The sequence below is a fragment of the Neolamprologus brichardi genome, chromosome 10, assembly GCF_056152115.1.
Source record: "Neolamprologus brichardi isolate AB-2024 chromosome 10, ASM5615211v1, whole genome shotgun sequence".
Lineage (NCBI taxonomy): Eukaryota > Metazoa > Chordata > Actinopteri > Cichliformes > Cichlidae > Neolamprologus > Neolamprologus brichardi.
In genome coordinates, this window is record NC_142113.1 from 6,174,159 (window position 1) to 6,179,518 (window position 5,360).

The following is a 5,360-nucleotide window of genomic DNA, read 5'->3' on the forward strand; positions in this document are numbered from 1 at the left end:
TAAGATTAGTTAGTAAATAACAATTAGCTAATGTTGTTCATGAGACTAAGTCAAAGGAGCTTGCAAAGAAAAGCGTCTGGACTTCTTTAAGTTACTTGAAGACGTTTCACCTCTCATCCGAGAGGCTTCTTCAGTTCTAAGGTCAAATGGTGGAGAGTCCCAGATATAACCCTAGTGGGAGTGTCCCCCCACAGAGGGACAAAAGGACCCCCTGATGATCCTCTAATCGCCTGAGCCAAGGTGTGGAACTGGGTGTGGGTCCCAATCAGCCAGAGTTTCGGGTGAGTTCATTGTGAAACCTGGCCCCACCTTATCATGCGAATTCCTGAGGTCAGATGGCCCAGGGTGTGAGTGGGCGTTAAGGCGTCTGGGAAGGGATCTCAAAACTGGATTATAGATGGCAGAGAGTTGGTGTCGTAAACCACCGCCTCTGTTCAAAGATGGTCGCTCACAGTGGACATAGATGGCTTCTTTCACTCCTCTTTCAAACCATCTGTCCTCTCTGTCCAAAATGTGAACATTGGCATCCTCGAAAGAGTGTCCTTTATCCTTAAGATGCAGATGGACAGCTGAATCTTGTCCTGTGGAGGTCGCTCTTCTGTGTTGTGCCATGCGCTTGTGAAGTGGCTGTTTGGTCTCTCCAATGTAGAGGTCTGTCAGAAGGTCTGTCAAATCAGACCTCTACAGTGGTTTACGACACCAACTCTCTGCCATCTATAATCCAGTTTTGAGATCCCTTCCCAGACGCCTTAACGCCCACTCACACCCTGGGCCATCTGACCTCAGGAATTCGCATGATAAGGTGGGGCCAGGTTTCACAATGAACTCACCCGAAACTCTGGCTGATTGGGACCCACACCCAGTTCCACACCTTGGCTCAGGCGATTAGAGGATCATCAGGGGGTCCTTTTGTCCCTCTGTGGGGGGACACTCCCACTAGGGTTATATCTGGGACTCTCCACCATTTGACCTTAGAACTGAAGAAGCCTCTCGGATGAGAGGTGAAACGTCTTCAAGTAACTTAAAGAAGTCCAGACGCTTTTCTTTGCAAGCTCCTTTGACTACGATGACCTGGATGACTGAGAACCTTCACAGACATATTCATGAGACTAAAATCATCTCACTGTGGTAATATAAATATGATATGGCCAATATTATATGTATTGTCAGATTATTATGATATGATATTATGATATACAGTGGGGCAAAAAAGTATTTAGTCAGCCACCGATTGTGCAAGTTCCCCCACTTAAAATGATGACAGAGGTCAGTAATTTGCACCAGAGGTACACTTCAACTGTGAGAGACAGAATGTGAAAAAAAAATCCATGAATTCACATGGTAGGATTTGTAAAGAATTTATTCGTAAATCAGGGTGGAAAATAAGTATTTGGTCACCTCAAACAAGGAAAATCCCTGGCTCTCACAGACCTGTAACGTCTTCTGTAAGAAGCTTTTCTGTCCCCCACTCGTTACCTGTATGAATGGCACCTGTTTGACCTCATCATCTGTATAAAAGACACCTGTCCACAGCCTCAACCAGTCAGACTCCAAACTCCGCCATGGCCAAGACCAAAGAGCTTTCGAAGGACACCAGGAAAAGAATTGTAGACCTGCACCAGACTGGGAAGAGTGAATCTACAATAGGCAAGCAGCTTGGTGTGAAAAAATCAACTGTGGGAGCAATCATCAGAAAATGGAAGACATACAAGACCACTGATAATCTCCCTCAATCTGGGGCTCCACGCAAGATCTCATCCCGTGGGGTCAAAATGATCATGAGAACGGTGAGCAAAGATCCCAGAACCACACGGGGGGACCTGGTGAATGACCTGCAGAGAGCTGGGACCAAAGTAACAAAGGTCACCATCAGTAACACACTACAACGGCAGGGAATCAAATCCCGCAGTGCCAGACGTGTTCCGCTGCTGAAGCCAGTGCATGTCCAGGCCCGTCTGAAGTTTGGCAGAGAGCACATGGATGATACAGCAGAGGATTGGGAGAATGTCATGTGGTCAGATGAAACCAAAGTAGAACTTTTTGGTATAAACTCAACTCGTCGTGTTTGGAGGAAGAAGAATATTGAGTTGCATCCCAAGAACACCATACCTACTGTGAAGCATGGGGGTGGAAAAATCATGCTATGGGGCTGTTTTTCTGCCAAGGGGACAGGACGACTGATCCGTGTTAAGGACAGAATGAATGGGGCCAAGTATCGTGAGATTTTATCGTGAGCCAAAACCTCCTTCCATCAGTGAGAACTTTGAAGATGAAACGAGGCTGGGTCTTCCAACATGACAATGATCCAAAACACACCGCCCAGGCAACAAAGGAGTGGCTCCGTAAGAAGCATTTGAAAGTCCTGGAGTGGCCTAGCCAGTCTCCAGACCTCAACCCCATAGAAAATCTGTGGCGGGAGTTGAAAGTCCGTGTTGCTCGGCGACAGCCCCAAAACATCACTGCTCTTGAGAAGATCTGCATGGAGGAATGGGCCAAAATACCAGCTACTCTGTGTGCAAACCTGGTAAAGACCTATAGTAAACGTTTGACCTCTGTTATTGCCAACAAAGGTTATGTTACAAAGTATTGAGTTGTATTTTTGTTATTGACCAAATACTTATTTTCCACCCTGATTTACGAATAAATTCTTTACAAATCCTACCATGTGAATTCATGGATTTTTTTTTCACATTCTGTCTCTCACAGTTGAAGTGTACCTCTGGTGCAAATTACTGACCTCTGTCATCATTTTAAGTGGGGGAACTTGCACAGTCGGTGGCTGACTAAATACTTTTTTGCCCCACTGTATATATATATATATATATATATATATATATATATATATATATATATATATATATATATATATATATATATATATCGATTCCTCCGTGAATCGCAACCTTATCATGGTGGAGGGGTTTGTGTGTCCCAGGGATCCCAGGGGCTATGTTGTCTGGGGGCTTTTGCCCCCTGGTAGGGTCTCCCATGGCAAATTGGTCCTGGGTGAGGGACCAGACAAAGAGCGATTCAGAAGACCCTTATGAAAAAAACACAGAGGGAACAGTTTACCCTGCCTGGGATAGGGTTACCGGGGCCCCGCCCTGGAGCCAGGCCCGGGGAGGGTGCCCGAGGGCGAGCGTCTGGTGGCCGGGCCTTAGTCCATGGGGCCCGGCCGGGCACAGCCTGAAGAGGAAACATGGGCCCATCCTCCCGCAGGCCCACCACCTGCAGGAGGCGCCATAGGGGTCGGGTGCATTGTGTGCCGGGTGGCGGCCAGGAGCGGAGGCCCTGGCGGACTGACCCCCGGCTGCCAAGACTGGCAATAGGGACATGGAATGTCACCTCTCTGGTGGGGAAGGAGCCTGAGTTAGTGCGTGAGGTTGAGAGGTACCGGCTAGATATAGTCAGGCTCACCTCTACGCATGGCTTGGGCTCTGGAACCAGTCTCCTGGAGAGGGGCTGGACTCTGTTTCAGTCTGGAGTTGCCCCTGGTGAGAGGCGGCGGGCTGGGGTGGGTATTCTAATATCCCCTCGGCTTGCTGCCAGTACGTTGGGGTTTTTCCCGGGGGACGAGAGGGTTTGTTCCCTGCGCCTTAGGGTTGGGGAACGGGTCCTGACTGTCATCTGCGCTTATGCGCCGAGTGGCAGTTCGGAGTACCCAGCCTTCTTAGAGTCCCTGGGGGGGGGTGCTGGAAGGTGCTCCACCTGGAGACTCTGTTGTCCTGCTGGGAGACTTCAATGCTCACGTGGGTAACGACAGCGAGACCTGGAGGGGCGTGATTGGGAGGAATGGCCTCCCTGATCTGAACCCGAGCGGTGCTTTGTTATTGGACTTCTGTGCTAATCACAGTTTGGCCATAACAAACACCTTGTTCGAACATAAGAGTGTCCATAAGTGCACGTGGCACCAGGACGCTCTAGGCCGTAGGTCGATGATCGATTTTGTAATCGTATCACAAGACCTGCGACCATATGTTCTGGACACTCGGGTAAAGAGAGGGGCTGAGCTGTCAACTGATCACCACCTGGTGGTGAGTTGGATCAGGTGGCGGGGGAGGACGCTGGACAGACCTGGTGCACCTAAACGCGTAGTGAGGGTGTGCTGGGAAAGACTAGCAGAGGCCCCAGTCCGCGAGATCTTCAACGCACACCTCCGGCAGAGCTTCAACAGCATTCCGAGGGAGGCGCAGGACATTGAGTCCGAATGGACCATGTTCAGCGCCTCCATTGCCGAAGCTGCTGCATTGAGCTGTGGCCGCAAGGTGGTTGGTGCCTGCCGTGGTGGTAATCCCCGAACCAAATGGTGGACACCAGAGGTGAAGGGAGCCACCAGGCTGAAGAAGGAGTCCTATCGGGCTTGGTTAGCCTGTGGGACTCCGGAGGCAGCCGACAGGTATCGACAGGCCAAGCGGAAGGCGGCTCGGGCAGTGGCTGAAGCAAAAACTCGGGTGTGGTAGGAGTTCGGAGAGGCCATGGAAAAAGACTTTCGGACTGCCTCGAAGAGGTTCTGGCAAACCGTCAGGCGTCTCAGGAGGGGAAAGCGGTGCTCTACCTGCACTGTGTATAGTGCTGGCGGAGCGCTGCTGACGTCGACTGAGAAAATTGTCACAACTCCTTGGTGGCAGAGCCCCTGGTGTTGATGAGGTCCGCCCCGAGTTCCTGAAGGCTCTGGACGTTGTAGGGCTGTCCTGGTTGACACGCCTCTGCAATGTTGCGTGGAGATCAGGGGCAGTAGCCGTGGATTGGCAGACCGGGGTGGTGGTCCCCATCTTCAAGAAGGGGGACCGGAGGGTGTGTTCCAACTACAGGGGGATCACACTCCTCAGCCTCCCCGGGAAAGTCTATGCCAGGGTGCTGGAAAGGAGAGTTCGTCCGCTAGTCGAACCTCGGATACAGGAGGAACAATGCAGTTTTCGTCCTGGTCGCGGAACACTGGACCAGCTCTTCATCCTCTCGAGGATACTTGAGGGTGCATGGGAGTTTGCCCAACCAGTCTACATGTGTTTTGTGGACTTGGAGAAGGCATTCGACCGTGTCCCTCGGGGTGTCCTGTGGGAGGTGTTGCGGGAGTATGGGGTGTCTGGCCCATTGCTACGGGCCATTCGATCCCTATACAACCGTTGCAAGAGCTTGGTTCGCATTGCCGGCAATAAGTCGGACTCGTTCCCGGTGGGTGATGGGCTCCGCCAGGGCTGCCCTTTGTCACCGGTTCTGTTCATAATTTTTATGGACAGGATTTCTAGGCGCAGCCAAGTGGCGGAGGGCTTTCGCTTTGGTGGCCTCAGAATCTCATCTCTGATCTTTGCGGATGATGTGGTTCTGTTGGCTTCATCGGGTGAGGGTCTCCAGCTTGCACT